Genomic DNA, 20,891 nt, shown 5'->3' with positions numbered 1-20,891 from the left:
ATGATAAACAGATATGCCGTATTAGGTGGTGATTCTTGCTATGAAGATACAACTGAAGAAAGCTGAGTAAGGGGATAGAGAAACAAGGGCTTACCGATAGTAAATTTCCATGCAAGTTGTGGCAGGCTAATTTCAAAATCAGAAATATTTTATTATAGTTGTTCTTGGGTTATTAGCGTCAGACATAAGAATAGTGCAGTAGAATTACAACCACAGATTTTTGCATTTGTACTTATTTTGAATGAAGTGTACTGTCAATGAACAAAGCAGGTGTACTGGGCCTATACCCTGTCTCCTTGTAGTAGAGAATATTGAGTCTGATGTGCAGACCAGCAGATCCTTTGTGTATCACCTGTACCACTCCCGCATCCCCTCCATAAGCTCACATCAAGAGTAACTATGTTCATGTACTGTAATGTGAACTCATCCCCTGGTAATACTTTACTGGTGCACAGTAAGCATCGGACTGGTCTAGGAAAAGAAGCCCTCCCCATAGGAATCTGGAATCAAGACAGGTGGATTCCATTTAAATCTATAAGATGATGCCTAGGGCAAAGGAGAGATGAACTGAGAACATCTTGGCAGGGACCGTTTTGTACTATGTGAATTTGAAAGCAGAGATATATAAAATAATGAAGATGATAGGCAGAGAAAATTAGAGATAAGAAATAAACAGAGGATTTCTTGTATAACGCAGTGTACTATCCTTAGATCAATCCTTTCACATATCTTCTTTGGCTTCTGTGAGTTAGCCCTTTGTTATGATAACAAATTTTATCTTTTTAATGAATCTAACTCAGGCACTTGTGTTCCCCATGAAGACATACTCTCATGATGGCTCTGATTTATTTACCATACAGATGAAGATCATGAGTGTGGATTTCAGAAATGCAGTCAGTGAACTCAATTACTGCTTGTTGAGTCCATGAGCAGATATGACTAACAAAGGTCTGTGCACATGGGGATTGAAGGGTATTTTTTGTTTTTGGATAGAATTGGTGAAGAAATTAAATGAAAGTATACCATAGTCCATGGCCAAGAATTTCAAATAATAAAGTGCTTATATGAGATGTTTGGGATTTAATATGGGAAGTATGTATATGGGCTGTATGAGCTCTAATTTGTTTAAATCGTGTTTATTATTAATATTTGTGGGCATATAGTAAGTGTATATATTTATGAGGTACATGAGATGTTTTGAAAAAAGGATGCAATGTGAAATCAGTAAATCATGAAGAATGGGCATCCATACCCTCAAGCATTTATCCACTGAGTTGCAAACAATCCAATTACACTCTTGAAGTTATTTTAAATGTATAGTTATATTTACTACAGTCGCCGTGTTGTTCTATCAAACAGTAGATCTTGTTCATTCTTTCCATTTTTTTAATCCATTAACCATCCCTGTATCCTTCCCTCCCTGATCCCCCACTACTTTTCCAACCTCTGGTAATCATCCTTCTACTCTCTATGTTCATAAATCCAATCATTTTAATTTTTAGATCCCACAAATAACTAAGAACATGCCATGTTTGTCTTTCGGTGCCTCGTTAATTTCACTTATGGAACTGCCATGCCTGTTGTTGTAAATGACTGGATCTCATTCTTTTTTATGGCTGAATAGTACTCTACTATGTATATGTACCACATTTTCTTCATCCATTCAACTGTTGATGGATACTTAGGTTGCTTCCAAATCTTAGCTATTGTAAACAGTGCTGCAACAAAAATAGGAGTGTAGATATCTCTTTGATATACTGACTTTTTTTTTCTTTTCAGTATATACCCGGCAGTGGGATTATTGGATCATATGAGAGCTCAATTTTTAGTGTTTTGAAGAAGCTCCAAACTGTTCTCCATAGTAGTTGTACTAATTTACATTCCCACCAATAGTGTCCAAGTGTTCTTTATTTCACATCCTTGCCAGCATTTGTTATTGCCTGTCTTTTGGATACAAGCCATTTTTAACTGGGGGAGATGATACCTCATTGTAGTTTTGATTTGCATTCCTCTGATGATCAGTGATGTTGAGCACCTTTTCATATGCCTGTTTGCCATTTGTATGTCTTATTTTGAGAAACATCTATTCAAATATTTTGCCCATCTTTTGATTGGATTATTAGTTTTTTTCATATAGAGTTGTTTGAATCCTTACATATTCTGGTTATTCATCCCTTGTCAGATGGGTAGTTTGGAGATACTTTCTCCCATTCTGTGGGTTGTCTCTTCACTTTATTGATTGTATCCTTTGCGTTCAGAAACTTTTAAACTTGATGTAATCCCATTTGTCCTTTTGTGCTTTGGTTGCCTGTGTTTGTAGGGTATCACTCAGGAAATTTTTGCCTAGACCAACGTCCTGGAGATTTTCCCTAGTTTCGTGGTTTGAGGTCTTAGATTTAAGTCTTTAATTAATTTTGATTTGATTTTTGTATATGATGAGATAAAGGAGTCTAGTTTTATTCTTCTGTGTATGACTATCCACCTTTCCCAGCACCACTTATTGCAGAGACTGTCTTTTCCCAGTGTATGTTCTTGGCTCTCTTGTCAAAAATGAGTTCACTGAGGTGTATGGATTTGCTTCTGGGTTCTCTAGTCTGTTCCACTGGTCTATATGTCTGTTTTTATGCCAGTACCATGCTGTTTTGGTTACCATAGCTCTGTAGCATAATTTGAAGTCAGTAATGTGATTCTTCTAGTTTTATTCTTTTTGCTTAGGATGACTTTAGCTATTCTGAGTCTTGTAGTTCCAGTTCCGTATAATTTTTTTTTTTTTTGAGACGGAGTCTTGCTCTGTCACCCAAACTGGAGTGCAATGGCATGATCTCAGCTCACTGCAAGCTCCGCCTCCAGGGTTCACACCATTCTCCAGCCTCAGCTTCCCCAGTAGCAGGGACTACAGGCACCCACCACCATGCCCGGTTAATTTTTTGTACTTTTAGTAGAGATGGAGTTTCACTGTGTTAGCCAGGATGGTCTCAATCTCCTGACCTTGTGATCCACCTGCCTAGGCCTCCCAAAGTGTTGGGATTACAGGCATGAGCCACCGCACCCGGCCAGTTCCATATAAATTTTAAGATTTTTTTTTTCCATTTCTGTGAGAAATGTCATTGGTCTTTTGATAGAGATGGCATTGAATCTGTTGATTGTTTTGGGTAGTATGAACATTTTAACACTATTGATTCTTCCAAGCCATGAACATGGAGCGTGTTTCCTTTTTTTGTCCTCTTCAATTTCTTTTATTGTAGAGATTTTTCACTTCCTTGGTCAAGTTAATTCCTAGGTATTTCATTTTGTGTGTGCCTATTTTAAATATAATTACTTTTTAAATTTCTTTTTCACATTGTTCACTATGGGCATATAGAAATTCTACTGTTTTTGTATGCTGATTTTGTATCCTGCAACTTTATCGAATTTATCAGTTCTAATAGTATTCTTCTGGAGTCTTCAAGTTTTTCTAAATATAAGATCATATTCTCTGCAAACAAGGATAATTTGACTTCTTCCTTTTAAATTTGGATGCCATTTATATCTTTCTCTTGTCTAATTGCTCTAGCTAGGACTTCCAGTACTATGTTGAATAACAGTGGTGACAGTGGCATCCTTGTCATGTTCCAGATCTTAGAAAAAAGATTTTCAGTTTTTCCCCATTCAGTATGATACTAGCTGTGCATCTGCCATATATGACTTTTATTATGTTGAAGTATGTTCTTTATATCCCCAGTTTTTGAGAAGTTTTAACATGAAGTGATGTTAAATTTTATCAAATGCTTTTTTCAGCATCAATTAAAATGATCATTTGATTTCTATCTTTCATTGTGTTGATGTGATGTATCACATTAATTTGTGTATGTTGAACTATCCTTGCATCCCAGCAATAAATCCCACTTGGTTGTGATGAATGATCTTTCTGATGTATTGTTTAATTCAGTTTACTAGTATTTTATTGAGGATTTTTGCAACACTATTCATCAGATACATTATAGGTCTTTTTTTTTTTTTTTTTTTATCTGTCTTTGTCTGGTTTTGGTATCAGGGTAATACTGGTCTCGTAGAATGAGTTTAGAAGTATTCCCTTATAAAATACTTGTAGAAGTGGTCCCTCCTCCTCTATTTTTTGGAATAGTTTGAGTAGGATTGGTATCAGTTCTTCTTTGAATGTTTGATGGAATTCAGCAGTGAAGCCATCAGGTCCTGGGATTTATTTACTGGTAGACTGTTGTGACTTTGATCTTGTTACTTGTTACTGATCTTTTTAGGTTTTAGTTATTTCCTATTTTAATCTTGGTAGGTTGCATGCGTCTAGAAATTTGTCCATTTCTTCTAGATTTTCCAATTTATAGCATATAGTTGCTCATACTAGTCACTAATGTTCCTTTGAATTTCTGCAGTATCAGTTGTAATGTCTCCTTTTCCATTTATGATTTTATTTATTTGGATCTTCTCTCTTTTTTCTTAGTTCATCTGGCTAAAATAGTTTGTCAATCTGTTTAACTTTTCAAAAAAGCAAATCTTTTTTTCATGGATCTTTTGTATTTTTTTTTCCAATTTCATTTATTTCTACTCTGATCTTTACTTTTTTCTTCTTCAACTAATTTTTGCTTTGGTTTCCTCTTGCTTTTGTAGTTTTTAAGATGCAACATTAGATTGCTAATTTAAAGTTTCTCCTTTTCTGATGTAGGCACTTATAGCTATAAACTTATGTCTTATTACTGCTTTTGCTGTATCCCATGGGTTTTGGTATATTGTGTTTTCATTGTCATCTGTTTCAATAAATGTTTCAATTTCCCTCTTAATTTCTTCATCGACCCACTGGTTATTCAAAAGCGTATTGTTTAATTTCCATGTATTTCTATAGTTTCCCAAATTTCTCTTGTTATTAATTTCTAGTTTTATTCCCTGTGTTCAGAGAAGATGCTTGAGCAATTTGGGAGGCCAAGGTGGGAGGATTGCCTGTGCTCAGGAGCATGAAACCAGCCTAGGCAACATAGGGAGACCCAGAAGCAGTTCAAATGGGATTGAAAACTGTGTACATGTTGCCTGGACTGTAGAGGGCATTGCAAGCCTGGTGAAGGTGAACAAACGGAGAGATTAGATAAAGTTGAGTACCCAACTTTCAGAGTTGCATATATCATTGAGACCAATAGTTCCACATACAGATTTAATTTAACACCTGCATTTTTAAAGTCAATCACAATAGACTTGTCAGACCACCTTAGAATTATAACCAAGAACAGAAGAAAACAAGATCACTTTTATTGTATTTTAGGACCTTGGGTGACAGTTGATTTGGGGAGGGCTTCAAAGGTATAAATGTAGATATAAATATAAACATAAACAGGTTTAAAGGTTTTAAATCACAGTGAATGTGCTAATTTGTAACTCCTTTTAAATTTAACATATGGTAAGCAACTCTATTTTGTCATTAAATACCTTTCTAAAACATTGTTTTGAAGGACTGCATATAATTGTGTTATAATTTGTTACCTAATTATTTAAATTTTGAGGCCGGGTGCAGTGGCTCACGCCTGTAATCCCAGCACTTTGGAAGGCTGAGGCAGCCAGATCACCTGAGGTCAGGAGTTCGAGACCAGCCTGGCCAACATGGTGAATCCCCGTCTCTACTAAAAATACAAAAATTAGCCGGGCATGGTGGCAGGCACCTGTAATCCCAGCTACTCAGGAGGCTTAGGCTGGAGAACCGCTTGAACCTGGGAGTCAGAGGAAGCAGTGAGCCATGATGGCGCCATTGCACTCCAGCCTGGGGGACAATACAAATGGGAACTGACTGAAAGCATTTTTACTGAATTGTTGGTTCTCAACTCCCCTCCTGCTCCTACATCTTGGCTCTACCTCCCAACTGAAAAATAGAAAGTTTCCCTTTTGGATATACAAGTACACAAAAAAAGGAGAATCTTCGCATTATGGTATGTCCAGTCTCTTTTTACATTGCATCTTGTTTTTATTTTATAGAGGTAATATTTTTATAGCCTTAAGTAGATTTTTTCATTTTAGTTGTAAAAATTTAAAACTTAAAGAAAACTTGCAATAAGAATAGTATTTTGTGTTTTTTTTTCTGAAATTGCACACATCAGAGCTGTTTATCCTTAAGTACTTCAGAGTGTATTTCCTAAGAACTTCTTGCACATAACCAGAATATAGCTACCAACTTCATTAAATTTAATTTTAATAATCTAATCTGTTTGAATTCTCATTGTCATATGAATTTTGTTTGAAAATATAAGCCCAAAATTATACTCTCATCTCTGAACATGCCACGTCTCTTAAATAATTTATGTCTTTATGCTGCATGGTAAACTTTTGTAATTAAAACACTGTATTTCTTTGTGGAATTTATTCCTTGAAATTTTATATTTCTACTGGCAGTTTGAATGGTAATTTATCCTACATTCTCTCACCCATCTCCCCCTGCTACTATCTATTTTATCTGCGCTTCTTAGTAGCTTGGGCTGTCCGAGACAAGTGACTCTGCTCATCATATGCTTCTCATTGGTTGGAGAGATACATATTCATTACTGTTAGTTGTTTCTTCTAACCGGAAATTCTGCAAAGCCCCTTTATCATTATCCTTTCTCTTCAGTCACAATCTTGCCTAGCAACCTGTTCCATACCCAGATAGTTCCTTTCCTCCTGCAAGAACCAAGTGTATGTAAGTTTCTCATTTGTTACCTAGTTCATTTTTCTTCACATGTGAGGATCCTGGATACTGTTAGGATGATGCCTTCACTACTGATTGGATCTTGGAAAAATATTATTTCCCTACAAAATGTATTTTCTTTTAAGCTCTCAGAGTAAATTTTGAAATGATCTACCCATAGATTAGTCCTCTGGTATTAACTAGTATCATTATTCTGACTGTAAAAGATACCTGTTCAAACTATTTACAGGTTAGATTATCCAGAGGGTATAGTTTAGAGCACCCATATAATTTTCAAGAAATTACTGGATTTAAAAAGAACCTATCAAGTTAATATTTCAAAGGAATTGAATAATTTCTTTTAGAGATTTCTTTGAAAAAATACAAGCAGACATGCAGTCCATATTAACAGGCTGGGTCTAAAGTAACATAGTCTGAGTGAGGACACAGGGCGTTGAGTTGAGTCCAGAGACAGGCCATGTGCAGAGAACCAGAACAATGTTTCAAAATCTGCAAATAGCTGAGTTTGGGTATTTCCTGTGTGAAGGAGGATGCCAGAAATGAGCAACCAAAACCTTAACAGAGACTGAAAACACATCCCAAAGTAGGAGTCAAAACACATCCATCTTCCAGGCAGCATACCCAGGCCTGATACACATGCTAGAATGGGTTCTAGACATGGGATAACAGGATAAAAAAGTCAGTAAAATCATGGGAAAGACTAAAGTGAAAAATATCATAATATAAAGGTTCATATAGCTCATTAATTTTAGTAAATGCAAATAGACTAAACTTGTGACCAGAAGACAATGACTGACAAATCGAATGCAAAAACATAAATTAAGGTTATACTGTTTATAAGACACATACCTAAAGCATAAAAGTCATTTCAGAGTTTAAGTGTAGAACATAGAAAGGACACATCATGCAAAAACTAATCATAAGAAATGGTGTTTATTTATTAATGTCAAAGACAAATTTTAAGGAAAAAGGTATTGCAGGACAGAAAGACTCATATAATGATAAACATTCACCTAGTCAAAGAAAACATAGGCTGGGCACAGAGGTTCACACCTGTAATCCGAGCACTTTGGGAGGCTGAGGCAGGTGGACTGCTTGAGCTTATGATTTCGAGACCAGTCTGGGCAACATGGCGAAACCCTGCCTCTGAAAAAAAAAAAAAAAGTTAGCTGGGCATGGTGGTGCGTGTCTGTGATCCCAGCTACTTGGGAGGCTAAGGTGGGAGGATGGCTTGAGTCCAGGAGGCGCAGGTTGCAATGAGTTGGGATTGCACCACTGCATTCCAGCCTTGGTGATAGAGCCAGACTTTGTCTAAAAAAAGAAAGAAAAGAAAAGAAAAGAAAAACATAGCAACTATAAATATATGTGCATCTAATAAAATATCCTCAAAGACATGAATCTAAATTAATATACTATTTAGGTAGAAAACAATAAATCTACCATTTATAGTATGATATTTTAATATACATTCTTGGGTTCTTTATAAGTCAAGAAGGCAAAAGTAGGATATAAAAGATCTAAACAATCCTGATACCAAAGCCTGGCAGAGACACAACAAAATAAGAGAACTTTAAACCAATATCCCTGATGAACATCGATACAAAAGTCATCAATAAAATACTGGCAAACTGAATCCAGAGCACATCAAAAAGCTTATCCACCATTATCAAGTGGGCTTCAACCCTGAGATGCAAGGCTGGTTCAACATACACAAATCAATAAACACAATCCATCATATAAACAGAACCAAAGACATAAAACACATGATTATCTCAGTAGATGCAGAAAAGGCCTTTGACAAAATTCAACCAGCCCTGCATGCTAAAAACTCTCAATAAATTAGGTATTGATGGGACGTATCTCAAAATAATAAGAGCTATTTATGAGAAACCCACAGCCTATATCATACTGAATGGGCAAAAACTGGAAGCATTCCCTTTGAAAACTGGCACAAGACAGGGATGCCCTCTCTCACCACTCCTATTCAACATAGTGTAGAAGTTCTGATCAGGGTAATTAGGCAGGAGAAAGAAATAAAGGGTATTCAATTAGGAAAAGAAGAAGTCAAATTGTCCCTGTTTGCAGATGACATGATTGTATATTTAGAAAACCCCATCGTCTCAGCCCAAAATCTCCTTAAGCTGATAAGCAACTTAGCAAAGTCTCAGGATAAAAAATCAATGTGCAAAAATCACAAGCATTCTTATACACCAATAACAGAAAAACGGAGAGCCAAATCATGAGTGAATTCCCATTCACAATTGCTTCAAAGAGAATAAAATACCTAGGAATCCAACTTACAAGGGATGTGAAGGACCTCTTCAAGGAGAACTACGAACCACTGCTCAATGAAATCAAAGAGGACACAAACAAATGGAAGAACATTCCATGCTCATGGATAGGAAGAATCAATATCGTGACAATTGTCATACTGTCCAAGGTAATTTATAGATTCAATGCCATCCTCATCAAGCTACCAATGACTTTCTTCACAGAATTGGAAAAAATGACTTTAAAGTTCATATGGAATCAAAAAAGAGTCCTCATTGCCAAGACAATCCTAAGCCAAAAAAACAAAGCTGGAGGTATCATGCTACCTGACTTCAATCTATACTACAATGCTACAGTAACCAAAACAGCACGGTACTGATATCAAAACAGAGATATAGACCAATGGAACAGAACAGAGCCCTCAGAAATAATACCACACATCTACAACCATCTGATCTTTGACAAACCTGACAAAAACAAGAAATGGGGAAAGGATTCCCTATTTAATAAATGGTGCTGGGAAAACTGGCTAGCCATATGTGGAAAGCTGAAACTGGATCCCTTCCTTACACCTTATACCAGAATTACTTCTAGATGGATTAAAGACTTAAATATTATACCTAAAACTATAAAAACCCTGGAAGAAAACATAGGCAATACCATTCAGGACATAGGCATAGGCAAGGACTTCATGTCTAAAACATCAAAAGCAATGGCAACAAAAACCAAAATTGACAAATGGGATCTAATTAAACTAAAGAGCTTCTGCATAGCAAAAGAAACTACCATCAGAGTGAACAGGCAACCTACAGAATGAGAGAAAAGTTTTGCAATCTACTCATCTGACAAAGGGCTAATATCCAGAATCTACAAAAATCTCAAACAAACTTACAAGAAAACAACAAACAACCCATCAAAAAGTGGGCAAAGGATATGAACAGACACTTCTCAAAAGAAGACATGCATACAGCCAACAGACACATGAAAAAATGCTCATCATCACTCGCCATCAGAGAAATGCAAATCAAAACCACAATGAGATACCATCTCACACCAGTTAGAATGGCAATCATTAAAAAGTCAGGAAACAACAGGTGCTGGAGAGGATGTGGAGAGATAGGAACACTTTTACACTGTTGGTGGGACTGTAAACTAGTTCAACCATTGTGGAAAACAGTATGGCGATTCCTCAAGGATCTAGAACTAGAAATACCATTTGACCCAGCCATCCCATTACTGGGTATATACCCAAGAGATTATAAATCATGCTGCTATAAAGACACATGCACACATATGTTTATTGCAGCACTATTCACAATAGCAAAGACTTGGAACCAACCCAAAAGTCCATCAGTGATAGACTGGATTAAGAAATATACACCATGGAATACTATGCAGCCATAAAAAAAGGATGAGTTCATGTCCTTTGTGGGAACATGGATGAAGCTGGAAACCATCATTCTCAGCAAACTACTGCAAGAACAAAAAACCAAACACCGCATGTTCCCACTCATAGGTGGGAATTGAGCAATGAGAACAGTTGGACACAGGAAGAGGAACATCACACACTGGGGCCTGTCGTGGTATGGGGGAAGAGGGGAGGAATAGCATTAGGAGATATACCTAATGTAAATGACCAGTTAATGGGTGCAGCACCCCAGTGTGACACATGTATAGATATGTAGCAAACCTGCACGTTGTGCACATGTACCCTAGAACTTAAAGTATAATAAATAAAAAGGAGAAGGAAATGTGTTCACCTTCTAAAAAATAATAAGTCTTTCAGACTCTTGTCTTTATGGTTTATGAAGGAGATATTTTCTCCAGCTTTATTGAGGTATAATTGGCAAATAAAAAATATATACATTTAATGTAAAAAATATCTAAATAACACATTAGTAAGCTTGACTGACTAGAGTTGAATATATTATAAAGCTATTGTCCATGTTCTCATTACGTGCCAGGTGTTAGATTCACCAGTGCCTATTACATTACTGAAAACAAACAAACAAAAAACAAATTAAAAACAATAAACTGGCCCGGTGAGGTGGCTCACAACTGTAATCTCAGCACTTTGGGAGGCAAAGTGGGTGAAATCACCTGAAGTCAGGAGTTTGAGACCAGCCTGGCCAACATGGTGAAACCTTGTCTCTACTAAAAAAAATACAAAAATTACCATGGCGTGGTGGCATGCACCTGTAATCCCAGCTACTCAGGAGACTGAGGCAGGAGAATCGCTTGAACCTGAGAGATGGAGGTTGCAGTGAGCCGAGATTGCGCCACTGCTTTCCAGCCTGGGTGATTGAGCAAGACTCTATTTAAAAAAAAAATTAAAATTAAAATAAAAAATAAGCTTGGACCAATGATGACAATGAAGAATGAAACAAGCATTAGGGTCATTCAAAATATTTGCACCTTAGATGTATATGCAGGAGAGAAAGAGGAGGAGAAGGAGGAGGAGAGAAAAAAAAAGATGATGGAAAGAAGGGGAAAGGGAAAGGATATTGGGGTACATTTGACTCTGTATAAACAGTCATGACTTTTATTTTAATACACATAGTCCTAAAGTCCAGTCAGTGCATGATAAGCTTCCTTCCCAAATCACTCTTGATTTTGAACTTTCAAAAATAGGAAAAACCATTCAACTGATGGATTTGAGTTTACAGCACCTAACTCTCCCCCTCCAACCTGTGACCATTTTTCTCCTAGTTTCCATGCTCCCCCATCCCAACTACAGTTCTTCCATTTAGTCCTTTATATTCATTTCCCATTCTGCTCTTCCTTGCTCTGTGCTCCTAGCAGCAGCTGACTGTATGGATTACCTCCTGGCTTCTAGTTTGATATAAGCCATGAAGAGTGTAATCAGGGGATCAGAGGAAAGGAAGGAAGTGGGCTAATTTTCTCCACACTCCATCTCTGGGCAGGTCATAGAAGGCTGGCAGTTTTATTCAACCAGAGGGTCACATATGCTGTCAGATGACTCTCTCAGCACAGCACTCTCTGACTCCAGGGCCCCCTCATCACTTTCTTCCCTCATCTCGACCTGTTACCTGCTCGCCCTAGCCCAGGTTACCTCTCTGTCCCTATTGTTTGCCTACGGTCTGATGATCATAGCTTTGTAAATAGAATTTTTATTAAAACTCTCCTCAAATTAGCAAATTTGAGTTTGCCATCCTTTTCCTGCCAGGAACCTAACTGATACAAATTTAAACCCAACTTCCAACTACTTTCCTCCTTCCAAAATGTCCCACTTGCTGTCAGGGCCAAAACCTGAGTAGTTGTCCCTTGATAGAAGCATGAAATCCTAATACCTGTTGCCAATCATAAGGCCATGTCAGAAAACACCAATAACTTCTGTCTACAGTGTTCAATAACAATTTTATCCCTTCAGGATGAGGTATAAAGCACTGACAGATACAGGAGGCAGATAAGCGCGAGGTCCCTGGAGAATCTCCGACCCACCTGAGCACTGGGAGCATGGGGTGGAGCCATGGGAAGTTCCCACTTTGTGCAGAAGGGAAGAGCCTGACCTCTTTAGTTCCTGTGTGGTGGCCTGCTGTTCAGTCTGTAAGGTGGGGGCCCGCTCCCCTGTGACTCCCTCTGGCTTTGCGGAGAGTTCCTCTTTCTTTTTTCCCTTTTCACCCAATAAACCCTGTTCTACTCACTTTTCAATGTGTCCATGTGCCTAAATTTTCCTGGTTGTGTGACAAGAACCAGGTATTTTCTGCAACAACACAAATTTAATTTTTAGAGTGGGGAATGAGTGGTAAAAATGCAAGAAATCAGGCTACCCATCAATATTATAACATGAGATCTTTTGGGGAATACCTCTATCTACACTAAAGACATAAAATGCTAGAAAATTATCACAATAAAATACGCAGAAAAGCTAAAGATTCAAGAAGGAAGATCTGTAGATATAAAAAACAAAGACGCAAATCCCAGCTACAGCTGTGAGTGGAAGCTGAAACATAATATTTCACAAAGGTTCTGGAAGAGGATACAACACACTAAAGAAACTAGAATTATTCCAAGCAGACATGCAGTGATGTGCTGGAGCCAGCTCCTACAAACTTGCGAGAGTCAATGGTCTATGAATTTTCAAATCAGTTGTTAAGCATAGCCATTATTAAAAATTAAATTATATAAACTTACAATTAATGTTAAAAATAAAAGAGATACATACTAAAACCTCATTGCTTCTTAATTATTTTGCCACATGTTATAATTGTTCTAGCTCTTGAGGTCATTTGCATCTATTGTGTATTGGAAATGTTGTTTAGGGTGATGTACTGCATATCTCTTCCCAACTCTGCATTCAGTGAGAGCAGATTGATAACCTGCAATTGGCTACAGTGGGAGGATTACACTATGAAAACCACCAAATGTTACAAATCATCTTATTTTTTTGTTGATTGCCTAATCAGAGGGCAGCAAATATTTCTTTTTTTTTTTTTTTTTTTTTTTTTTTTTTTGAGACGGAGTCTCGCTCTGCCGCCCAGGCTGGAGTGCAGTGGCCGGGTCTCAGCTCACTGCAAGCTCCGCCTCCTGGGTTTACGCCATTCTCCTGCCTCAGCCTCCCAAGCAGCTGGGACTACAGGCGCCCGCCATGTCGCCCGGCTAGTTTTTTGTATTTTTTAGTAGAGACGGGGTTTCACCATGTTAGCCAGGATGGTCTCGATCTCCTGACCTCGTGATCCGCCCGTCTCGGCCTCCCAAAGTGCTGGGATTACAGGCTTGAGCCACCGCGCCCGGCCCATTTCTTCAAGACTGATAGAAATTATTTTAGGTTTTCAGGTTATACAGTTTCTTTCACAATTATTCAGTTCTGTTACTGTAGAGCTAAAGCTGCCATAAACAACGTATAATTAAAATAATATGGATGTGTTCTAGTAAAGTTTTATTCATAAAAACAGGTTTCTGGCCCACTGTTTATATGTGGTCCCCTGTCCAACCTGCGGTGGGGACCACTGGAGATCGGATGGCCCCCAGAGATGGAGGTCACCAGGTTCAGAACCAGTCTCACAAATGGTCCAACAAGACTGATGGGTCCTGTGGCTCAAACTCCCAGCTCCAGGAACTCAAACTGCTATTACTGTGGAGGAGTCCTATATTTGGTATTGGTAACACTTCCCTTTCTCCCTCTCTTTCCCTAAGCTCAAATCAGGAAGGGCCTTACACCGTTCTCCTTTCAACCACCTTGGTTGTAAAAGTTACAGGTATCAACTGCTGGATACATCACACTGAGTCAAAGCCTGGAAAGACGAGGAAGCAACCCTGACAGCCTAGAGAAACATCCTGGATATCAGTGTGAAGAAATAGGAGATCTTAAGCTAAAAATCATAAAAGTTAAGTAAATGACTGAAGGCTACTCATCCTACTCAGTCCGATCCCTACCTTATCAGATGCTTTCAGCCATTTCTACTTTTCCTCTTGAGATTCATCGCCAGATATTAGAACTTCTTTTTAATGCATATTTGCAGGGAGATTTTGATTATCTATGGGATTACATTTATAACTTCATAGACCCCCAAAGGGAAATTCTATATCTTGGTGAGTAAAATTTTAGATGGAAATTATCTACTACACCACCCTTACAGGAACTGTTATACTCACTCTACTGTTTGCAGTAGGACTATATATGGTAGCACCCCCACAGTGGAATATTGGACAAAGAATCTCAATCGCCATAGTATTTTGCTTAATTATTATCCTTATAGCAAGGATAATAGTTACCAACAAGAAATAGCCATGAAAGTTTTACTATTACTGAATCTGCTAGAATTTTTATTGGCTTTGGTAATATGTCAAACCTTTTAGTTCCTATGATATCAACTGTGGGCCCTAGCTATGCAAAGAAGGTTATAAAGAAAAGAGATTTTATATAAGAAAGGATCTTGTATGGTAAATTGTCCTAAAGAAAACAGTTGGTTGTTTAATAAGAGGGATGTTTAGGACAAGTCAGAAAGTTGAAGCATGTCATAGATGTTCTATGTAAGTTGTAAAAGGATTAATAATTACAGGGAAAATTTAGCCAAAGTTAACACTAAAGTTACTCTAGCCACCCAATGCAATGCCACTTATCCTAAAAAGAATATTACTTTTATATTAACATTTTTGGTAAAGTACAGCAATATCTGGTGGAGGCAAACCAGTATTGCAACTCATTGAACTGGCTAGGAGGTATCAAACAAACTCCACTCTCATGGTTGTGGCGTATAGCACCCCCACTAATAATGGTAATCTCAATACTCATATTCGAACCCTGTGTTCTAAACTTTCTTGTAAAATTTATCTCTACTCTCCTAGAAGCTATTGAACTCCAAATGGTGCTGCAGATGGAACCACACATGGACACGCCATTCTTCTGAGGACCCTAACATCAACCCCAGGAGGAGCCCTGGCTGCTATTCCTCACATGGTTCCCCTTTACAGCAGGAAGTAGCCAGAAAGAGTAATTGTCCAATGTCCCCTAACAGCAGTTAGGGTTACCACTCCTGAGAGGGAAAATATGATAAAGGAGCTAAAAAACTTATTTAGGCAGAGGCTGGGCATGGTGGCTCACACCTGTAATCCCAGCACTTTGGGAGGTCCAGGTAGGTGGATCACAAGGTCAGAAGTTCCAGACCAGCCTGGCCAACATGACACAATCCCGTCTCTACTAAAAATACAAAAATTAGTTGAGTGTGGTGGTGCACACCTGTAAAATCCCTGCTACTCAGGAACCTGGGAGGCTGAGACAGGAAAATTGCTTGAACCCTGGAGGTGGAGGTTGCAGTGAGCTGAGATTGCACCACTGCATTCCAGCCTGGGCAACAGGGTGAGACTCTAACTCAAAAAAGAAAAATAACATTTAGACAGTGAGGGTAAGAGGGTTCTCAGCAGGGTTTCCCTTTTAACAAAATGCAGCCTCAAAACCATTTCTTTTCTAACAAAGAGCAGCCAGAAAATAGAGCTGCAGACATAGATAAGGAAGCTGGAAGCTTGCATGGGTGAATGTTGGCAGCTGTGCCAATAGAAAAGGCATGTTCAATGTGGAGGCTCCATCTTCCCTTTTCTTTGTCATCACATTTAGAGTAAAAAGAAGGCAACATGGCACTAGCAAGGTAGAGAACCTATCTGCATAATAAAATATTAGGGTGGGGCAGCCAACTTCTTCACGTGCTATGCAAATGGCACACCAGGTCCGACTAATCTTTCGTGCCCTATGTAAATCAGACACCACCTTTTCAAGCTAGTCTATAAAACCCCATGCATTTCACCACCGAACTGGCTACCCATTTTTTCCAAGACCCTCTGCTCAGAGAGCTTTTCTCTTTCTTTCACCTATTAAACTTGTACTCTTAACCTCACTCTGTTGTGTCCGTGTCCTAGTTTTCCATGGCTGTGGGAACCTCATGTATTACCTCAGACAATGACACTGCTTCAGCAGGACTGCCACCAAGACTCCAGAACTGTAGAACTACCAACATGCAATGAGAGCCTGGAAAAGACAAGGTGCCTGACTCTAATCCATGAGAACAGCCACATGTGGGCTGCAACCACCAAACCCATGGGGGCAGGACTGCCAGAGGCCTTGAGGGACCGACTCCTGCCCCCAGTGTGCTCAGGATGAAGGACATGGACTCAAAAGATATTATTTCCAGCTTTAAAATTGAATGTCTTTCCTGTTGGGTTTCAGACTTCCTTGAGGCCTGTAACTCCTTTCTTCTGGCCTATTTCTCCTGTCTCAGCATTATATCTTGGAGATAGGCGACTGGTTTTAATTTCACAGGCTCACAGATAGGACCTTTTTTTTGGATTTCTGAGTTGATACCAAAACAAGTTAAGACTTTAGGGCTCTGAGGATGGAATGAATGTATTTGCAAAGAAGAAAGATATGAGTTTTGTGGGGGAGGGCAGGGGTGAAATGCTATGGCTTAAATGTTTGTCCCCTCTAAAACTCATGCTGAAACTTAATCCCCATTTTAACAGTATTCACAGGGTAGAAAATCAGACTATGATATTTCAGGGGCAGAACCTTTTGGAAGGTAATTAGGATTAGATGAGGTCATAAGGATGGAGTATTAAGGCTTGATAAGAGAAAGAGATACTTGAGCTAGCCCTCTTTGTCCCCTTGTCATGTAATGCCTTGAACTGCATCAAAACTCTGCAGGGGGTTCCCACAAGCAAGAAGGTACTTACAAGATGCTAGCACCATGCTCTTGGACTTCCCAGCCTCCAGAAGTAGAAGAAATAAATTTTAGGCCAGGCGTGGTAGCTCATGCCTGTAATCCCAGCATTTTTGGAGGCGAAAGTGGGTGGATCACTTGAGGTCAGGAGTTTGAGACCAGCCTGGCCAAGAAGGTAAAACCCATCTCTACTAACAATACAAAAATTAGTTGGGTGTGGTGGCACATGCCTGTTATTCAGGCTACTCTGGACGCTGAGTCAGAAGAATTACTTGAATCTGGGAAGTGGAGATTTCAGTGAGCTGAGACTATGCCACTGCACTTCAGCCTGGGCAACAGAGCAAGTGAGCCTCCATTTCAAAAAAGAAAAAAAAAAAAAAAGAAATGTTTCTTTATAAATTACTCAGTTTCAAGTATTCTATTACAATCAATGGCAAATGGATTAAGACAGTGAAATCAACATCTAGAATATAAATTAATTGGAGACAAAATTAATTTTATAAAATATTCTGGTGTATATTATGTAAGTATATGAAATAAATAAGTTGAGTACAGATGACACTAATAATAATGACTTCATTTTTATTTCTATCTTGGTGAAGAAGGGGTCCTGTAGGTATAATTAATTATTCCCTTAGGTGTCTTCTCAGTGACCTGCCAGCAAAGTTAGTTGTGGGTTAAAAAAAACAGCACCCGGCCTTTATAGTTAAATGACTATAAATGTCATCAGATTCCTGTTCTTCCCTGTCTCTATCCCCAGGGATTCAATGACATTTACGTACTTGGTCCCCTGGATAAGATATTAATAAACCCATTTCATGACTCTGTCAGCAGTTATAACTGGACATTCTGTCAAGTTCCTGAGTCTCACACCTCCAGGTCCTGTAATTGGTATGAAGACACTGAGAAATTGGTCTTTGAAGTAACAAGATTTAGATAGGATGTTAGACTTGACCTGAGGCTGTAATTGGATGAGATTTTGTGGAGACCTTGGGAAGGGGTTAATATATTTTCCATTTGAGAAGGACCTGAATTACTGGTAGTCAGAGGGGTAAATATGGCAAATAAAATTTGAGGATGGCCCCTAAGAATACCTATCATCTCCTGTTGTACGTGCCTTCTAAAATTCATTTGCTTTGACTGTGGGTAGAACCTGCAAATATGATGGAATAATCACTACTGTGACTGGATTATGTGTTGACCATAGTTGGCCTTACAAAAGGGGAGATTTTGTGGGTGAGCATGATCTCATCAGGTGAGCTTTGAAAGGGACTGAACTTTTCCTAAAGAGGGAGATTGGACGTGAGAAACATTATCTCTTGCTGACTTTGAAGATGGAGAGGGTCATGTGGCAAGGACCTGAGAGTGGCCAGTAGGAGCTGATAGTGAGTGCTGGCTGACAGCCAGCTTGAAAACGTGGACCTCAGTCATATATGAAAATGAATTCTGTCAAGAGGCAGTGAGCTTGGAAGAGGACCCAAAACTCAGATGAGAATGACAATGTCTCTGTGACTTGGGTCTTGTGACATCCTAAGCAGAAAGTCCAGTTGAGTTCCTAGACTTTCGACTTAGAAAACTGGTATAATAAATGGGTTTTGTTCTAAGCTTCTGCATTTGTACTAATTTCCTCTGACAGTGGCTAGAAAACTAATACGATATATTTTGCTCATTTAAGGTTTAAGGTTTACCTACTGTACCATAAGCACTTTCTTTTAACATAGTGCAATGCTTAAAAACTGATATACATTTCACATATTAATTCTTGATTTTTCATTTAAATTGTGATTGTATTTATGATGATTTAAAAATATAGTCTAACAATATTTTTCTGTATGGTTTTTCTTTTATGTTACTTTAAATCATTCCACCACTTTTTAATAAAACAAATATTAACGTACTTTTTTTATATTTTGAGTTCCTTCTTGATTTACATTTAAACTTTTTTTTTTTTTTGAGACGGAGTCTCGCCCTGTCACCCAGGCTGGAGTGCAGTGGCCGGATCTCAGCTCACTGCAAGCTCCGCCTCCCGGGTTCACGCCATTCTCCTGCCTCAGCCTCCAGAGTAGCTGGGACTACAGGCGCCCGCCACCTCGCCCGGCTAGTTTTTTGTATTTTTTTTAGTAGAGACAGGGTTTCACCGTGTTAGCCAGGATGGTCTCGATCTCCTGACCTCGTGATCCGCCTGTCTCGGCCTCCCAAAGTGCTGGGATTACAGGCTTGAGCCACCACGCCCGGCCTACATTTAAACTTTTAATCTATCTCAATATCATCTCTGTATGTGTGTATGTATGGGCTCCTTTTATTTTCCTACTAAATAACCAATAGACTCAATATAATTTTTAGTAAATTTCCTTCATTCCACTGAATTAAAAGTCTGCTTTTATTATGTACTACATTTTTAAAATTTATCTAACATAAATTTAGGATAACTTGTTCTGTTCTTGAAAGCAGTTGTAATGTGGCATTCTTTAACAAGCAAGAGTGAACTACCCAGTGCACCATTTAAAACACTTCAGCCGGGCGCGGTGGCTCAAGCCTGTAATCCCAGCACTTTGGGAGGCCGAGGCGGGCGGATCACGAGGTCAGGAGATCGAGACCATCCTGGCTAACACGGTGAAACCCCGTCTCTACTAAAAAGTACAAAAAACTAGCTGGGCGAGGTGGCGGGCGCCTGTAGTCCCAGCTACTGGGGAGGCTGAGGCAGGAGAATGGCGTGAACCCGGAGGCGGAGCTTGCAGTGAGCTGAGATCGGGCCACTGCACTCCAGCTTGGGCGACAGAGCGAGACTCCGTCTCAAAAAAAAAATAAAAAAAAAATAAATAAATAAAACACTTCAAACCATTATTGCAATCTCCTGAAAGACACTGAATTAAAATTGCGTTTCTAATACCAAGGAAAATGGTTTAAAATTCTTTTAAAATAGCTTCTTCTCCTAAAAATTTCACCTGAGAATGTCTTCACTCACCAGTTTCCTCACCACCATGCTGCTTTCTCTTCCATTCCATATAGGTGCCATGCTGTTCAAGTATATATCAAAAACTTGCCTCCTAATCCCTTATATCTCGCTGACTTCCAATCCTCATTAGCTACAGTCCTTTACCCCACAAACCTGGATTGACTCCAAAAGAGTGGAGTGGGTTCTTCTGTGTCTCAAAGAAATGAAGAATATAAAGTATAACACTGGAAGCTTCTTCAAAATATGGTTATCTCCCATCCCAAAATTTTCTCAAAGATTTAGCAACTTTTAGAAATATAATACAGTAGCCCCATTTTCCATAGTTTCAGTTTCACTTTCCATAGTTTCAGTTATCTGTGGTTAATCACAGTTTGAAAATAGGTGAGTACAGTACAATAAGACATTTTGAGAAAGAGAGAGGGACTCCATTTACATAACTTTTATCACCGTACATTGTTATAATTGTTCTATTTTCTTATTAGTTTTTGTTTATCTATGACTGTGAATAATTTATAAATTACGCTTTATCATAGGTTTTTATGTGTATGAAAACACACAGCACATATAGGATTTGGTATAATCCATGGCTTCAGGCATCTACTGTGGGATCTTGCAATGTATCCCCTGTGAATAAGGGGGGACTACTATAAATACAATTTCAGTCTCACTAATCATAACATAAATTGGATCTGCTTCTGTGCAGTCAATGTTGTTCCACAGTTGTCTTTTTTTTTGATGACAATATAAACATGTTTTACTTGTTTAGCTTTATAATTATTTGTAAGCATCTACTAGAGCAACTCCCCCTCATTTTTAT

The sequence above is a fragment of the Trachypithecus francoisi genome, unplaced genomic scaffold (assembly GCF_009764315.1).
Source record: "Trachypithecus francoisi isolate TF-2019V2 unplaced genomic scaffold, Tfra_2.0 Lachesis_group10, whole genome shotgun sequence".
Classification (NCBI taxonomy): domain Eukaryota; kingdom Metazoa; phylum Chordata; class Mammalia; order Primates; family Cercopithecidae; genus Trachypithecus; species Trachypithecus francoisi.
Note: the sequence above shows the minus strand (reverse complement) of the source record.